We start from the raw sequence: 19,633 nt of genomic DNA, 5'->3' as shown, positions 1-19,633 counted from the left end.
ATATTCTCCAACCTTTGTGGAGTAACTGGAATACTGCAAAAGAAATTTTTGAAAAGCAAAAACGTTTTTATTTTTAAGCTATGACGTGTCCACTGCAGAGGACATTTTTAAAAACTTAAATGCTAGGCTCAAATACAGTTAAAATAATTCAAACAATACTTTAATGTGCTCTTAAGAGTCTTATAGAAAACATGCTAACAACATTTAAAGCCTAAATTTATTGAATAAAAAGTGTTATACACGTACTTTTCCTCTTCCCGAAAAGGTGCTTGCACTGGAGGAAGCCATTTTCTTTTATGATGCAATCAAAGGTAGCAAAGCCCCACCCCTACACATTTGGTATCATTGGAAAGCTCTGAATGTCCTCTGTAGAGCACAAAATGAGTCAATTAAATCGTATGCACTGGGAGGGAAATATTCAGGTTTAAAAAGGTCCACTACAGTGGACAAATTTGAATTGTTGGTAGTCAGGAGGCTACGGCGGAAACGCCACGTTGCATGGCGTACGACTGTACCAATAACTCTAGGAGAAGCACTACAATCTTGAAAACTGCGTTGGAACTAAACATAAAAAGAAACGAATGTACATTGTAATGAGAAGATAAATGGAAGTGGTACAGAGAAGGGGAAAGAAAGAACAGGGTGCCCGAGCGGGGTTTTGTAATCGCCGTATGGTGGTGTTGTGCCGTCTCCATGGTGACTGGCACAAAGGCACATGGTTGGCCATTGACGGCCAATTGTATTCTTCGCAGCTCTTTTGTTAATTGTTGTCTGCCCGGCTCCCACTTCCTGCTGGGCCCCAGCACAAAGCAAGAAACAGGAGGGATTAGAAATGCCAACATCAACTATCCCCAAGCACAATCAACCTCTCGCTACCTTCTCCTCTTTTTCAATCTCTCCTCTCGCCCGTCTCCTTTGAGCTGCATCCCTTTTTATCTTATCGCCACCGTACGCACTCCCATGACCCGACTCATTCTTTCCGTCTTTCTTCCTTGCTACGAGGTCTTCACTACTTCGCACTCTGCTCCGAAAGCATGTTTTTCTTCTATTCCTCACCTCATGGCCAGTTACTCTCTCAAATGGGTGACTGTACAAAACAGCCCACACAAATAAGAAGCATTTGAAAAAGCAGTTTTCAGTGCGTTTAATAAGACTTTCCTCATTCTGTTTTCAACCATAGTAAAGAAAGCAAGTCAGTAATGTTAGCAAATTCCATCAAAGTACACTTCGTGGACGGTGGTGGGGTTGTACGACATTGTAAAACTGGAAATATACCGCTAGTAAGCTCAACTTGCGTTGTCTGATCAGCCACTGGTGACCACAGTGGATAGTAGGACTACAGTTCCCATGATTCTTTGATGTGAAAGCAGGAAGTAGTTCTATAGTTTCGGTCAACTAGTGTTAATTTTGTCTTCCATTTTTAAATTTAGTCTCAGTTTGAGTCCAATTTCAGTCACGCTTTTTAGCTTTTATCATAGTTAGTCAACCTCATATCGTTTTTATTTAGTCTATTTTTAATTGACTATAAAGCTAGCATTTTATTTTCTTTATTTTCGTCCAAGAAAACGTAATTTTACTCATCTGGTTTTAGTCAACAAAAACTGTCAACATTATAGTCTAGTTTTAGTCAGAACAACCATTTGACTCCTATTTTTTTTTCAGCAGATTATATTGAACCTTTTCAGATCCAAAACTATGACTGAAAATGACATCACAACGGCTCAGGTAACCAATCACAGCTCAGCTTGTGAATGTCACATGACCAAACCTAGAAAACAGGTAAGCTGTGATTGGTTACCTGAGCCCTTGTGATGTCATTTTCAGTCGACAGCAAGTTGCAAAATGTGTTTTTAAAAGGTACTACAGTAATTGTACGTGAAAAATAATGAAAGTATCAAAATAATTATAGATAAAATATTAACTTTTTATTGCTATAAAGGGCTAAATAAGTTAAGTATCCCTTTAATATTTTGTCGGCAATTAATGTGTTAACTTCATTATTTTTCATGTACAATTAATACCTTTAAAAAGTATTTTTTTTTCTACTTTTTCTCGGCTGATGATGACATCACATGTGCTGAGAAGTAGGTAACAGCCACTCATGGCTCAGTTTACTGACCAAACCCAGAAAACAGGTGAACTGTGATTGGTTACCCGAGCCCTTGTGATGTCATTTTCAATCGACAGCAAGTTGCAAAATGTGTTTTTAAAAGATACTAATTGTACGTGGAAAGTAATGTTAAGTATCAAATTAATTATAGACAAAATATTAACTTTTTTATTGCTATAATGGGCTAAATAAGTGAAGTATCCCTGTAAGTGAAGGCACGGCAAGGCAAGGCAAGTTTATTTGTATAGCACATTTCATACACAAGGCAACTCAATGTGCTTTACACGAGGAAAGACAACACATAAGCATCAAGAAACAGTAGTTAACATTCAGAGGAAAAAAATAAATAAATAAAAATAGGTTACAAAATTTACTAAAAAAAAAAACAAACAAAAAAAAACCACTTAATTAAAGCTGTTTAAAAGTCCCTAATCAAAGGTATAAGAAAAAAGCAAAGTTTTTAACCTGGATTTGAAAGCATTTACACTCGGGGCTGACTTCACTTCTGTTGGTAGCCTATTCCATCTTGTATGCAGCATAATAGCTAAATGCAGCTTCACCATGTTTGCTTCGAACTCTGGGTTCCACCAGTTGGCCCAAGTCTGTAGATCTCAGAGCCCTGCTGGGTTTGTACTCAATCAGCATTTCTTGGATATATTCAGGACCCAAACCATTTAGTGATTTATAGACGAGTAGCAGAACTTTAAAATCGATTCTACAGCTGACAGGGAGCCAGTGTAAATCCTTAAGTACTGGAGTAATATGTTCTGATCTTTTTGTTTTGGTCAGAACTCGAGCTGCAGCGTTCTGAATGAGCTGCAAGTGTCTCATGTTCTTTTGAGAGAGTCCAGTCAGAAAAAAAAGAAAAAAAAAAAGAGAGAGAGTCCAGTCAGAAGACCGTTACAGTAATCTAGTCTGCTGGAGATAAAAGCATGGATAAGCTTCTCTTGGTCTGCTTGACGCATGCAGTCCTTCAGTCTGGAATTACGACATTTTCGTCTCGTCGTAATTAGTCGACAAAAATGCATACTAATTTAAAAAATGGTGGTTAATTGAATTGAAATAATGTATTCATGATGAATTAGCAGAAACGTAAAACGTGAAGAAGGTACAAGTAACATATAGAGTATACACAATATAAAATTATTATATTATTTAAAAAAAAAAATGATAGTCCTTAAAACCTACAGTGATAGCCTGTCCCTGGTTAGCACTGTTAAGGAATGAAATTGGTGGACTACTGCAATATTGAACTGAATACATTTAAAAGAAACGACGATAGAGAGCAACTCGTCAAATACGGGTGGCCAATATTACTGTGGGTTTGTTGTGTGAGCCATTGACAGTTGATATCGATCCCCTCTCCCCCACGTTTTACTCCAGCCTCGCTCTGTCTCTCCTCCTCCTCCTCCCCCCCCTTGCATGGTTGTCCCCACAACCTCAACCTGGAGACAGACTCGCTCTCGCCCTTTAAGTGGGAGGTGAGCTGAGCTGCGGCGGCCGCCGTGGACTGACTGACTGACTGACTGACTGACTGAGACGGACTGACTGGGCGCCAAGCCAGGTTGGCTGCGGATGAGAGGAGGGGAGGACGGCGCCGTGTTTTCCGCGGCCACGGTGTGACAACTGGTCCGAGTTCAACACCGACGAAAGACAGTCAATATCCTCGGGACAACCGCACTGAACGACTCTCGTGCTGGCGGTTTTGGCACCCAGCTAATAAAGACGGAAAGAGGGGGGCGACGGAAGCTTTCTTGGCTTTTCTTGAGGAGTTTAGAGAACGCACCGGGACTGCCTGGTGAGTGTCACGTCGATCGCTACTTCACAATTTCCCTCCCTCGCTCTCGCTCTCTCTCTCTTGAATTGGTCTGATTTATAGTTAAAAATGGTGTTTGGAGTTTACAATTTCACGTTTGGATACGGGATTCGTGTAGTTTGAACACTATTGAGTCAAGAATACTTATGTAAACACGTGGTAACTTTCTTGTCACGCGTCTTTATTTTGGTTTCTGAATCTGGCACAGTGAAACGAGCCTGACAACTTGCCCACGATGACTTTTGGATGATAATCATGATGATGATGATGACGATGAGGATGATGGTGATGATGATGTTTTAGTTGGCAGGAATCAGTGATTTCTAAGTCCAACAAAAGCAAGTAACATTTTGGGATTTTGTTTCCCCCTATAGTTTAAAAAAAAAAAAAAAAAAAAAAATCGGGATAAGTGATATCTAGGTTGTGTTTTTATTTATGTAATTTTTTTTTTAAACTTTCTTCATCTTAAGTCCTTATATGTCAAAAGTCCTTGTTCGTCTCTGTGTGCCCTGCGATTGGCTGGTGACCAGTTTAGTTCAGTTACGACGTCCACATGCCCGAAGCCAGCTGGGATAGGCTCCAGCACCCCAGCGACCCTTGTTCGGAGTAAAGCAGTTATGAAAGATGGATGGATGGATGGATGGATGTCAAAAGTCCCTGGCGCAGTGGCGTCGCAACAAATTCCGGCCTTTTCCCGACCAAATTACTGTGGAGAGGTACCGGATGCTATTGCCATTAGTTAGCAATATTCTAACATACAGAAGGAGTGGCATAGCTCACGTGGTAGAGTAACAATCGTTGATTTTGATGGAAAGTTGCGACAATGGAAACGCTTTCGAAACTGAATCTGTACACTCTGGTATGATTTTGTCGCAAAATAGGTCTCCAGGGAGAATATCTTCTGCTGATTTGTCCAAGACATTTTCAGGGCAACTATAGCTGCAAATGATCATCCATAGGTTCACCTTTCACGTCCTGCAACAGAAAAGACATTCGTTAAAAAATGGATTTTTTATCCAATAAAATATGGGTACGCATCTTTTTGGGTCACCCTGTACATATTACTATTTCTTTCTTTCTTTCTTTCTTTCTTTCTTTCTTTCTTTCTTTCTTTCTTTCTTTCTTTCTTTCTTTCTTTCTTTCTTTCTTTCTTTCAGCGCCACTGCCACTTTTTTCGATCAGTCTTGCAAACACACAAGATACGCATTTACGCCCAAAGTCACACACACAATAACCAAAAGGAGAGGTTGGTATTTCACCCTTGACCTCTGCCCTCAGCACCTCCCTCCTACTCCATTCTTTCCTGTGAAGTCTTGTCTTCTCAGGTGAACGGGTTCGCACTGGTTGAAAGGTAACTGACTAATTGCCGCCCGCCTCTCGAAACACCCATACACGCTTATGCGATTGCTTGAGTGGAAATATGGCTGACTGTGGTGTTTTATTAATGTTTGAAAGCTTATGATCACATCCTATTAGGGCTGAACGATTTTGGAAAATAATCTTTTTTTTTTTTTTTCCCTCAAAATTGCGATTGTAAGTTAATTTGTGATTCCTTTTCCAATGTGGTAATTCTCAACAATCTATCTTTATTAGATTATTAGAGGATACTAATACCAAGGCAAATTAAGCATTAATTAATATGAAAGATAGTTAGAGGTATAAACATGCTGAATATTTTGATGTGCAATTATTAATGTTCTTTTCCAAAACTTTGTGCCTGCATTGTGTGTGTGCTTGCGCACGTGGATGTGAGTGAGGTGTAAGTGTACCATTTGTGATACACTGAACACCTTCCATGAGGGCAGAAGAGCAGACAAAGGTTTTTTTTTTTTCTCCCCCTCATCTCTCATCCTGACCTCCTATATCCTTTGGACATTGTTCTCTGAATCCTATTGAACCAGGAGTCCACAGAGAAGCACCACAATGGAGTATAATTGTGTGTGTGTGTGCGTGCACTCATGTGTGTGTATGTGTCTCCTTTAGTCCTTCAGCGCAGTGTGAGGCCTAGCCAATCAAACAGAACAATGCCTTGTTCGCGGAAGCCTTGTGATCTCTTTAAATAAAACCCTCTGACTGCATTGTCTCTTTGAAAGAATCACAAGGAATGTGAAGGTTTAAAAACTCGTGCGGTTGACCGAGCGATCAGGATGTTGACGTTTGACAACTTTATCCACGTCACATATTTGACCACAGTGTCACGGAGTTGCATCACGTGTCATTGAGTTTGAAACGTCATTATTCGTCATTCCTGTCTTATGGAATTTTGGTGCCACATATTTAAAATGATATTTTAACACTTCAAACCCCAGGGTTTTCCTTACCCCTATGGGGCTAGATGGTAGTAAAGCCAAATGGCTTAGCCTCAGTGATTAAAGTGTTAAACTAGACTAAGTGCAATTTCTGGAGAAATTGCGTGGGAATGCTGAAAGCTGAATGCTAATAGATGAATGCTAAGATTTGAATGCATGTGGAAAGCTTCTGAAGCAAATTTGAGAGATAAATTATGAAATTAGAACCTCCTGGTTGCTGGACAATGTGCTTTACCAACTGTGCCACGTGGAAAGTGATACTTAGAAAAAGTTCAATGTCTGTCCCATTGAATGGGGGGAAAGTTGATATTAAATGTTAAAATGTGCAAATACTGTTAGTAGTGTGGAATCAGACGATATATACCCTGGGAGGTGTGAAAATTAGTGATAGACCGATATGGTTTTTTCAAGGCCGATACCGATACAGATTATTTGTCGTCAAGTAGGCCGATAACCGATATTTCAAGCCGATATTCATTTGCAGTAAAATGGGGCGGGGGGGATTTTTAAACTATATATAATTTCTCACTGAGTAACAAATTCATGCGAATGTAGCTCATTTGGGGGTTTTGTTAGGGTTCGTAAAAACGTTTCAAAAAGATTTTCGCGGTGAAAAATGGTGTGAATATGTTCCAAATGTGTTTACGACAAATAATAACTGACTGCGAACATCTTACAAATCCTGATGAAAACCCCAAATTCGCTACGTTCGCAAGTATTCCCTTCTCAGTGAGCTTTATTGGCCTTCAGATTCAAAAAATGGCCGATGCCGATATTTGTCAAAATGCCAAATATCGGCACCGATAATCGTCCCGGCCGATTATCGGTCTATCCCTAGTGAAAATTTTAAGCTAGTTGAAATTTGAACAATGTAAAAAGTGTGGCGAATAAAAATCACAATAACATATGTGGGAATACTTCAGCATTCCCACAATTAAGATGTCTATTCTTGACAGACTTAAGAAAAAAGATGAAGTGAGATGTTTGTACCCTAAAAAGAACTCTGCTAAGGTTGGTGCAAATCAAAATGTACAGTCAATGTGGCTTGAGTTTTACCTAAGTTCTCAATGCAACAAAGTGCTTTTAAAAGTTGTTAAAATGTTTCTAAAAATAATAACTATTAATTAAATGACATTCCGAAATATGGCTGTTGTCCAGGATTTGATGAAAAAAAATTTTTTTTTAAAGAAATTTCAGATACGCCGCAATAAAATATTAATACATGAGAATATTTTCAGAATGTGGTTGTAATTACAGCATTCCCTCGCTATAATGCGGTTCACTTTTCACTGTCTTTCTGTTTTCATTTATTGCTGGTATTTTTTGGAACCCAACCCCAAAACGAGGGAATACTGTATTTGCGCAAAAAAAAAAAACATGAAATATTTTTGACCTGTCGTTATTTATAGCTTACTGACATAGGCCGACTAGTCCTGTCCACTTGGGACAAAATTTGGGTGAAAGTGGCCCCTTAATTAAAATGAGTTTGACACCACTGACTTATGTGAACACAGTGCAAAGTGCAGTCAAGCTCGCTACCTCTGCATCGCAAGCGCACAGCTGCTTGTCCATCTAAGCAATCATGCACGCTATTTAGCCATCTTTTTTTTGAAGGACACACATTTTGAAACTCCTCATGCACTTCAAACGAACGGATTCTTGTGAAAATAGAAACATTCACTTCCTTTGAAGCGGTGCCTTGGATGTGAAATTGTGAATTAACACGTTTGAATTAGAATTTTTGAAGAAACACTCCTGTTTAGAAGCCTCTTTTGATTCCTGTTGCTTCGTGGTGACATTTGTATTCTCTCACAAGAGGCGTCTTTTGATACTTTTCACTTGTTGCTGTGGCAGAGGAGGTACAAGACGGTGGGAATGTCAAAGCAAACATGACTAAACTTCTACAAGCAACATACGCACAACCCTGTCAGCATCACAAAGCATTCTCGAGATTCTTCTTTACAAAAGCCATTTAACAATCCTCTTTTTATGTTTGCTAGGATTCTATGCCTCGCTGCTCACAAGGTTGAATATCTTTCTGCTGCTCTCCCTCGTTTGTTTCAATGGACACGTGTTTCATAAGTACTGTTTTTTGCATACACGCTTTGGCAAGGATGAATACATACCTTTCACAGCAAATAAAAAAAAAAAAATCTGCTTGTCTCATTCCATTCCAGATGCAGTTTACCTCAAACTCAATATCTAGCAATAAAATATTATTCATTTTAATGATACAAAAACAAATGAATGGAAAACAGACCAAACTCGTGATAAACGTGTTTTATGCAAGGCTGACACTTGCACGATTTTGTGGCACGAATTGGCACGACCTGAGTCACGACCTGAGAATTTTTGCTCCTTGATCAAATCCACCAAAATTTTGAAATGTTAAAAATTTTTGTGATGACAAAATTTCGCGACCGGGTCGTGAACTATGCGCAAACTATTCGTGAACTCGTCGGGACGATACGGGAAGAATGCGTGGCAGTGAGCGCCATGCCACGACTGTCACGGAGTGCCACGAATAGGGGTCGGGGAAGCCCCCTTTTTATATGGCGTGCCCAAGTCGGCACGGCACCGTCCGAATTGCGCGAACCCGTCGTGCAAATGCGGGAAGTGCGCAAACTATGCGCGAACTATGCGTGAACTCGTCGTGCCAGTTCGTGTCAATGTGGACACGAATGGTCACGCATTCGTGAACTCGTCGTGAACTATGCGGGAACAGTGCGGGAACCTCCCAGTTCGTGCCCCAAAATGGCACGACTTGCCAAGACAAGTTCGTGGCCAAAAGTCTTTCATGTGTCAGCCTTGCATTTGTTTAGCTGGTTTGGGTTTTGCTTAACATGACGTGGTTGACAAAATGAAATGAATAAATTGTCGCGGGCCACATCACATCACCGTTATGGTTTCACTCATAAGGCTGTTGTGACTGTGAGGCCATATAAATGTATGATCACCTCATATTATTACAGTACAGTAGTAGAATACAGATTACAAACAATTGATGGATAGCTTCGTTCAAAATCAAAAGCCAATTAAAAAGAATGCTCAACTATTATTCAATTCATTTTAAAAACAGAATTGAGCCAATTCATTTCTTTTTAAAAGACAACTGCCACTCCTTTTCTCTTGCCACTTTTGAATGCATTTGACTCCATTGAAAAAGCACCAACTGATTTTGTTCTTTGCGTAATTGCATTGGATGTTCATGTGAGTTTGAAGGTGTGCATCCTCAAAATGCAAGCTCCTACAGGACTAAGGTGTGTTTCATTGAACATGCGTTGAAAGGAAAACTTTTGTTGGGAACTATTTGGTGGTTGCTGTTGTTTATGGATGGAGATTAACCGCTTTCTCTTTTGACGCTGTTCCCACAATGCTTACCACTGTTATTATTTGTATTATAGGCATGTCGGTGCAGGTTTATGCGCTTTAAACATTAAGTGGCCGCCACATTAGGTACACCAGGATCCAAGACCAGGATCTAATAACCAGAGATACATTGTTAATTGAAGTGAGGAGTTTTGTTTATTTGTCGAACTAATTCTTACTTGTATTTATTACATTTTTAACACCATTGCCTGTACTTTATAATTGTTACGTTTCAAAACAGGGTCCCGTCCCGTCCGATCCAGTCACGTGATCGGACACAGGGCTGATCACGGGATTTTTAGCTGATTGGAATCGGGAGAAAAAGATTTGGTTTTCTTCATTTCATGACATTTTAGGTGTGAATGTTTCAATGTCTCATTTGAAATGAATGGGGACTTTTGGAGTCAAACATGTTGAATTGTGGGAAAATGGTTAAAGTTAGCAATGGGAGAAGTAATAGCTTACAAAGCGTGAATTTTTGGAACATGTTGAAGTTGGAATGGTTTGAATCCGTCAAGAAATGTAGAAGGAGTTGAAGGGCAAAATATGGCGGAGAAATGGAATGGAATGGACTGCTATTTATATAGCGTTTTTTTTTTTTTTTTTTTTTTTTTTTTACCGATCGTGCCCAAAGAAAGCACTTTACACAGCCTCACATTCACCCATTCACACGCTAAAAACAAAGACAGAATAACATAAAGTAGGTATATAAGTAGGTAAATAAATAAGTAAATAAATTTAATAAGAAATTAATAACACAAGAAGTAATAGAAATGCACAGTATATACATAATTCTGTATGTGTTACATTATTACATGCAGTATTTTTCATTTACATTTATACTTTTACTCTTCACATTTCAGAGTTTTACTCAGGCAGAGAATACTTTTGTCATGTGCGTGCGAGCGAGAGTACGATCACGTCCCCGGGAAGGGCATGTGTGCAAAGCAGAGCGAGCGTGATTAAGGTGTTCGGCAAGCAACTTCAGACATGATCTCTGACTTATTGGAGCTGGTTAAGACCCCGTGGCACAAAGTTGTTTGTGGCATACGTACTTTATATAAACCCGCGCGTAAGGACTAATGGCCTCCTGTCGCTCCTCACCGTGGAGATGAACAGGCCCCCAGTTGAATCACCTGTTGTTCTCAAAGGCGTTTCCATAGTAACACCTCAGAGCCCTGGCCTCTTGCCCTAGAAGACCCTCAACAAACACAGACCCCCACCACTCTTATTTGGAGTGCTATAAAACACACGCGCGCGCGCGCACGCACACACACTCGGCGCACACGTGGGTTCTTTTCAGAAGAACCAGTGAATGTACTGAGGATGTAAAGTGTGCCGGGCTAAAGAGGAGGGAGCACATTGTGAGAGTCAGGCTGCCTTTGTCTGCGCTACCCTCAAGGAGCTGAAGGGGGTGGGCAGGGGAGGGGGCTGCACATTGTGAAGTAAGTTAAAAAAGAAAAAAAAAAAGGCCGTCATACACATCCTTTCTTCCCTTTCTCTTGTTCTGTTGCTTTATTGGGACTGTGTTTTGTCTTCTTCTTTTCTCCTCCTCAGTCCATCTTCTGTAAATGCCACTGTAGCTTCTCGCTAGTCGTCACAATGGACGACCTGTTTCATAGAGAGCGAGAGAGAGGAATGAGTCGCAGGCATGGAAGATGGCTGCTTTTCAGCCTGTGTCTCTGAAAGGTAGACTTAAGATAGTGATGATTATGTCTTGGATGAGGTTCAGTCGGGATGTGCTTTTAACTCATTAGCTCCCAAAAACGTATAAATACGTCATATTTTAAATGTTTTAAGAGTCCCAAAGACGTATTTTTATGTTTTATTTTTTTATTTTTTATGTAGAGTATAGAAAAGGCTTTGATGCAGTCTATCTACTGCAGAAAATGGTTGAGTGGCAGCAGAGTATAAGAGATCAACCAGGCCATGTTAAAACAAGTTGATTTCCCCACAGTTCTAAGCAGAATTGTGAATAACGATGAAACTTAGCAATATTCTATTGATAATTGCTGCACAGCAGAAACAGATAGGAATATAATTTTTTTCCTGATAAAAGAAGAGACTCTAATCTCTCTTTTGGTAGGTTCTATATTTTATAGCAGTAGAACATAATATTTCGCGGGCCTTGCAAAAATCAGTCAAAATCCAGGGAAACACTTCAGTGAAAATGGTTGGGAGTGAATGAGTTAAAATATTTTTCAGATCATAACGAATCAATATCTACAGTGATTCAGAGGCATTGGCCCGCGTCGTTTTCGTATCTCTGAATGAAATACAGGGTGATTCAAAAAGAATGACCCTATTTCATGATCAAATATTCTATGAAGGAAAAATAGCAAAAAAAAATGACACTTATAATAAAAGTATTCTACGAACAGTCAAGTTTTATTTCACTTGTTACAAGTGCTCAATATGGCCTCCCCTTGCAGCACAAACAACATCAATATGATATAGGAACTCTTCCCAAACACGTTGAAGCACATCGTGATCAATTGAATTGATCACTGTTGTTATTCGATGTTTGAAGTTTTCCAGGTCAGTTGGTAATGGCGGAACAAAGACTTTATCTTTTACAAACCCCCAGAAGAAAAAAAGAAAATCACAAACTGTGAGGTCAGGAGATCTAGGAGGCTAAACACAAAGAGCATTTTTTTTTTTTTTTGCTGTCGCTGCCTGTTCGTCTCTGTGTGCCCTGCAATTGGTTGGCAACCATTTCAAGGTATACCCCGCCTACTGCCCGAAGCTGGCTGGGATAAGCTCCAGCACCCCCGTGACCCTTGTGAGGAATAAGTGGTTAACAAGATGGATGACAAGTTTCTCCCGTGAACTCGAAGCCAGCTTCGGGTGTCACTGAATCGCGCCCCTTTTGTTGTTGCCGCCCTCTTTTTGCCCTTTACGTTTGGGTGTGTCTGAAGTCTAGACGGGAGAATACAATGTAGATGAAAAGAAGAAGTGTTCTTGTACGTTTGGAAACGATGATCAATTAGTTTTGTCCTTGTACCACCTTGAAACTGTGGACACACACCCTAATTGTGACATTTTCTCACATACACACACCCACTGCAGTAGTTTAACGTGTTATAAAGTGAGTCTATATTGTCGTTACGTACACATTACTTTTTTTGGCTAAAGTACAGCTTTTAGATTTTCACACCCTTCTACATACGAACAATACAGTTACTCTTGGCTGTTTGACAAAGAATGATTGTGTTGATTTAAATTTCATCAACGCATGACAGCTGCCATCCACTGAAGATCAAGCTGCGCACTCGGCTCAAGTTGAACACTTGTTGATTGCAGAAAGGAGTCCTAGACTTTCCCCGCTAATATATTTTTTTTCCTCTGAGCAGCCATTTTCCCAGGCTTGTGTGAATGTCATTTACAGAGTTCATAGGAACGAATTGTGGTGCTGTTTGAAAAGTTATGATAAGAATGTAGCGATTCCGATTCCATTATCCATTATGCTTAGGGTTAGGGTTAGTGTTTCAATTCTTTCTTTCAAATCCTAATTAAATATCATTGATGTCATTATTGTGGCACAGTGGCTGGGGGTTATGTTATGAGCTGGAGGTTGGATCCCAAAGCGCAGACACAAATAAGATTTGAACTATTCATTCACATCGAGAGGTGTGAAACAAACTCGATTAGACGAGAAACAAAGAGAGTTGCACAGAGAGACAGTGATAATAATCTGCCAAACGCACGCACTTCTCAGACGGCTACTACGGACAGTGAATCGATCTGATTGGTTGTGACTAAGTAAAGGATTAAACTAAGATTGACATCACAAAGTTCCTGACATCACATAGCTGTCACATAACTTAAAACCAGTTGAAACTAGATACTGTTACATCAATTCCACTTGACCTCACTTCAAATGACCAGGTAAAGGATTAAAGATTCTTGACATCACATAGCTTGAAACCAGTTGAAACTAGATGCGGTTACATCAGTTCAAAACAGACACTTGACCTCACGGTCAATGGACCCAAACTTAACAGGTCATGAACCCAAACTTTAACCCTGGCGTGACCCAGACATGACAGCATCCGCCTCACTGAGCAGAGGTCGTAGATTCAAATCCAGTGGTGGTCATTTGGCCTACGTTTGTGGAATTTGCATGCTGATAAATTCCAGATTTTCTGCAACTATACTCAACAAAAATATAAACGCAACACTGAGATACACTCAAAGATCTAAAACTTCGTCCACCATTTCACTCAAATGTTGTTCACAAACCAATCTAAATCTGTGACAGTGAGCACTTCTCCTTTGCCGAGATAATCCATCCCACCTCACAGGTGTGCCATATCAAGATGCTGATTAGATACCATGATTGGTGCACAGGTGTGCCTTCGACTCCCCACAATCAAAGGCTACTCTGAAAGATGCAGTTTTGTGAAAACCCTCCTCCCAATAATACAAAACTGCACCTTTCATAGTGACCTTTTATTGTGGGCAGTCTAAGGAACACCTGTGCACTAATCATGGTGTCGAATCAGTATCTTGCTCTGGCACACCTGTGAGGTGGGTTGGATTATCTCGGCAAAGGAGAAGTGTTCACTATTTAAACTTTGTCTTCCTTCTGCCCCTCACTTTGCATGACCTTTTTTTTGGTGTGTATTTGTTTGAGATAAACAAAGATCAAATCAAATTGTCTCGGCAAAGGAGAAGTGCTCATTATTACATATTTCAACTGGTTTGTAAAACAATTGAGAGAAATGGTGATATTGGGTATAGAAGTTTCAGATCTTTGAGCAAAAGCAAAAAAGTGTTGCGTTTATATTTTTGTTTAGTTTACGCACGGTAAAAGTTATAAATACGAGTTTGTATGTTCCCGGTGAGCAATGTCGCAATAGTGAGCAGGTAATGCAGCAGCAGGTTATTCACGTCTGTGATTGCTTCTGTGGTTTTGTTCCGTTCCAAATTCAAATAATACACCCAAACATCTGTTGACACATTCAAACAATTTACCCTCGGGATTTGGTGATGGAAGTGGGAAGTAATGCGAGAGAGACACTGTATCAAGGTTTGGTGGGGTTTTTTTTTTTGGGGGGGGGGGTAGTCTGTTGTTTGGTCGATTCTTTGGAAGGTGGACAATTGTTTCAGCACCCTTGACATCAAAAGGCCGGGAGAAGAGAGGACGAGAGGGAATGGGAGGGCGAACGAAGAGAGTGAGGCTTTTGTGTCTCCAGCCTGAAGAGCTCATTCGCTAATGAGGCCCGGGCAGTAACGCAACAAGACTTTGGGGCATATTCACTCAAGTTTTGCGTCGCCTTTGCACGGCGCGAACCGGTGAAAATGCAACAATCCGGGAGCGCATAATTCGCTAAACACGCGCGGATGGGGAAAGAAGAAGATTTTCAGCTCTTGACTGGGATTGGCAGAAGGAGAAGAAGAAGCGCTGGCTAGCATAGTAACGACACTAACAAACCGTTTTTAATGTTGATATGATGACATTATGAAAACAAACACTCATGTAAATGACCGTCAAAGTCAGAAAAACCTACCGAGTCCATTTTCACTCACTGAGCGATAAATCGATATAGTAATTATCCTACTCCAAACGACTCAGAGAGATTGTAAAAATAAAGATACTTATGAAGTTGCTTCCCCATTTGCTCTTATAAATGCTTGTGCAACTGTGGAAGTTTTTGTCCCTTCACTCTGAAGAAAATGAGGTTGGAAGATGTTGCATGACGAGGCTGTAACATGTATTTGTGTTTGTTTACTACCAAGGAAGCCTCTATGCAAACGTATTTTGTTTTGTAGCGTATTATGTCATTATTTATTTTATTACTAAAGGTCCCAACTGCATTGGAGTCGAGGTTTGTATTTTCTGGTGTCAGGGATTTCCAATGTGCCCTTTCCTATTATGCAACTGCACCAATTAGAGGAAACTTGATCTCAGGGAGGCGAGCGCTGATTAGATGTTACCGTTTGTGTCTGAGGGCAACTTGCACCGAGTTCCTTTAAAGAGAGCTCATTTGTGGTCGTAGCTATTTTCGGAAAATCCTATACCATATCACCTTGTCTTCATCTAGACAGATTGTTTTTATAGTAAGTCAAGATCCACCGAGCACGACAAATACATCCATGACACAACCGGTCATTAACACTTTAAGCCTTTTCACCACAAGTGGTGGTGTTATAAACAGCTGCGCGTGTAAACATATACAGTGTCACATAGACAACACATCCACAGAGTCGAACTTTGTAATTTGAGAGGGTTGGAATGAAAAGGGTAAAGAATAAATTGAAAAAAAAATTGCTCAGGTAATAAATTCATGATAAGCTACAGGTAATAAATCCATGAGAAGCTACGATAAAACATAATATAATCATAACATTATTAAACAATAAAATAATAATAATAATAATAATAATAATATCAATGAATAATAAATAATAAAATAATAATAAAATAAATATATATCAAGAAATAATAAGAAATCTATAATAAATAAATAAATAATATTTAAAAAGTAAAATAATAAATCATAATATCATAATAAAAGAATATAAATAAATAGAAATATAATATGAAATACATAATAAGATATATTATTATAATATAATAATAATATATAACAATAATGTACTAAGCTCATGAGTCTTCTTCGCCTGAAGACTTCCGTCCATTTCCCCGCCACTCTTATGAGGCGCTCCCCCTAGTGGCCCGCCAAGTAATTGCTCAATAAGTCATGAACAATGGAGCCGTTATAGTGGCTGTATATTAGCTACAAATATCGCAATACTTGCGCAGACGTATCGATAATCTATCGGGAGGCAAACTACTCAACTCAACTATATATCAAGACAGAAAGCCATCCATTTCTTTTCTTTATCATAGAAACCATCCTCTCGTCACAAGAAACACATCTACAAGTTACAAGTGGTAACATGTTCAACCTAACAGTTTCTCCCCCCCTGGGAGTCACGGAGCTCTCCTCAGTTGTGGTTCCTTTCATGTTTGTTCACCTTCTTTTTTTTTTCTTCCTCTCCTCACCCAGCAATGCAACTTGTTGGATTTATATTGCCTCCTTCCAAGCGCGTGAGGCAGAAAAGCGCAACGGGACGTGAGCGAGAGCCAAGTGATAAAAGTATTACAAGTCTATCATTACCGTTTTGGTTTTGTTATTCACATTTCTCATTTTTGAAATTGGGGTTTGTATGTGAGGTAATTAATTTCTTAACTGCTTTCTGTTAAAAACAAAACAAAAAACAAAAAAACATGGCAGGCGTTGCTCATTCTGACATTTACAATGAAAGTAAACCTGTTCTGGCAGTTCACATAGTCAATGGACTTGTGAGTGTAATTTGCTTTGATCTATTGTGCTTGTCCTCATTGTGCGACAACGCTCCCACTATTCTACAGAAGTAGCTTTTGTCAGACGCGTATTTAGCCCATTTTTGAGTATATACAGGTTGTATATAGATATATTTTTACTGGGCGTTCTTTATAAGTCTTTTTCTCCTTTGCATAGCTTTTATTAGATTCGGTTTACTCACAAACTTTCCCATGCATTTTGACACGCTTTGGACCGCCCCCTTATTTGAATAACATTTCGACTTTGCAGTATGGCCCGAAACTGCCAAAATTCAAAATAAATAAATGACTAAATACATGACTAAACAAATAAATAAATAAATGAATAAATAAATAGATAGATAGATAGATAGATAAATAGATGAATGACTGAATAAATGAAAAAATTACTAAAAGTGAAAATAAAAACCGATTTATTTCCTTTTATTTATATATATATATATATATATATATATATATATATATACACGTGTATATATATATGTATATATATATATATATATATATATATATATATATATATTATATAATTTTCGAATTATATTTTTTTTATATTCATGTTTATTTTCACTTTTAGTCATTTATTTATTTATTTAGTAATTTATTTATTTATTTTGAATTTTGGCAGTTTTGGTCCTCCGTACCCCCGCCCTCTGTAGCACCCAAGCACCCCTAAACATCGTAATAGCACCCCTAAACTTCTAATCCTAGGATCGCCTCTAGCCGTTGTGTTTTTTTTTAACTTTTTCTCTCATACGGAGACGGTCCGCGAAAGCCGAAAACGCACAAAGTGGTCAACAAATCAAGTTCATCAAAATAGAAGCTTGTAAGACGACAAAGCTATTCATATATCGCCGGATACAGTCAGCCGCAGATGAGCAAACCGGGCACCCTTTTATATAATTCAACAAAAGAGACCGATGTGGAAGCAACCTTGGCTCGCATTGTTGCGCTCGAAGTCATTGTTCGACAAATTCACCTTGACACATTCCTGGCTGTCAACAACTCACGAAAATGCTGCGCATGCATACCATTGCGTTGGATGACACGCAGGCGCGCTCTCGCCGAGCGTGTGAACACCACCTGTGACCGCTTCACTCGAGTTGTGAAACTTGGATGGGAGACCCAAGAATAACTTGCAGCGTGGGACAAAGCAAAGCACCACCACTTTGAGTCTGGGTTTGTCCTTCACTTCAGGCTGTACACGCACTCATTTTATGGGGTTAGGTAGTTGGGGGGGGCCTACGAGGGTGCAAAGGTCAGGTGGATTTTGGCCTTGTGTTCTGGGACCTGCTCCTCCCAAGCTCGCCCTCACTTCCTCCAATTTGAAAACTATACTACACTGACGATCTCAATTCCACAATACTGGGACTGGGACTACCAGTAGTTAGAACAAGGACGGAACTGAAATTTAATCTAACATATAGTCATCCAATCACAAGTGTTGCAAACCCCAGCCCTCTGGAAAAATAAAATAAAATAAAGAATTGGTCAGAAAAATTTACAGAAACATGCAACTCGTGTCGTTTGCGGCTGCGGATGCAGAGACCACACTAATCCATTATTTGTACAACTAAAAACTTTCAAATGTAATGAATTGATGGAGTCTAACCGTCTCAAAATAATGTGTAAAGCCCATCATGAAATGTTACCAGTTAATATACAAATTAAATTTGAAAAAAAGGGAAAGTGAGTATAAATTAAGAGGAACAAAATACTCAATCTCGAAAACAGAATACAGAACAAAACATGTACTTCAATTCACGGCGTCAGCTTATGGAACAGTCTGGATTGTAAAACAAAATCAACTCAGTCGATCTGTATTTTTAAAAACTTGACAAAAGCTCAGTTACTGGAAAAATAAATATATAGCACAAGGACATGCTGCGGAACTTTTCTCTTGGATTGTTATATTGAAAGCGTCTCGACCTCTCGCTGTCGTTTATTCTGTGTTGATTGTTTTTTGTTGTTGTTGTTGTTGTTGATTGGGGCAGATAACAAAAGTTTGACTTCTTTCTGTCCCGTTTCATTTCTGAATGAAATAAAATTGAATTGAATTGAATTTTGCATGTATTTATTATAAAAGCATTTTTTTCCCCCTGATTACTATTTATTATCAAGTCATAAGTCATTGGTGGTCATTTGGTACTTTGAATTAATATAGTGATATAAAAAAAAATTGGATTGATGTTTTACCATGTTACCGGTTCAGTCATTGTTTTCCAAAGTAAAAACAGATGTTTGCAAATGTCTTATTTTGATGAAACACAAAAAATAATCAGTCGTCCTTCATCAAGGACTACAGAAATTAGTGAAAAATTATTGTTGATATGCTGCAATTTGAGGATATGGAACATTTTTAATTTAAAAACGGCTCCAATTGATTATTTGATTATTAAAATATTTGTAGATTAATTTGATCATCAATTACTTGTCGTCCCTGAACAGAGCTGCCGTTCCTCAGTCCACAAAGTCCAGACTCTTTTCTATAGAGCCGGGCTCTGCAACCTGCGGCTCTGAAGCCACATGTGGCTCCCTGGGGATCTCTCTTTTTTTTTTTTTTTTTTTCTTCTTCTTCTTCTTCTTCTTCTTTTTTTTTTTTTTTTTTACATATTTATTTGAATGTTTCAGATAAAATATTCTTTATAGAATAGCTTCTATATCAGACCGTGGCAGACAGGTGGCTTTGTTCAAAA

At 39.0% G+C, this 19,633-nt stretch overlaps 1 protein-coding gene across 2 annotated transcripts in view; it reads left to right on the top strand.

Annotated features, from left to right (window-relative positions):
• Positions 1-19,633, top strand: part of sox13 (SRY-box transcription factor 13) — a 44,475-nt gene that overhangs the window by 9,535 nt on the left and 15,307 nt on the right. Inside the window, exon 1 of one of the 2 annotated variants that reach the window (XM_077530459.1) lies at positions 3,581-3,908. The exons of the other annotated variant lie outside the window; for it this stretch is intronic. The gene's annotated coding sequence lies outside the window, so the exon portion shown is untranslated. Of the gene's footprint in view, positions 1-3,580; positions 3,909-19,633 lie in introns of those variants that run through there. 2 annotated transcript variants of the gene reach the window in all.

The sequence above is a fragment of the Festucalex cinctus genome, chromosome 8 (genome assembly GCF_051991245.1).
Source record: "Festucalex cinctus isolate MCC-2025b chromosome 8, RoL_Fcin_1.0, whole genome shotgun sequence".
NCBI classification, from domain to species: Eukaryota; Metazoa; Chordata; class Actinopteri; order Syngnathiformes; family Syngnathidae; genus Festucalex; species Festucalex cinctus.
The sequence above is the reverse complement of the archived record's forward strand: the minus strand, read 5'-3'. Positions and strand labels throughout refer to the sequence as shown.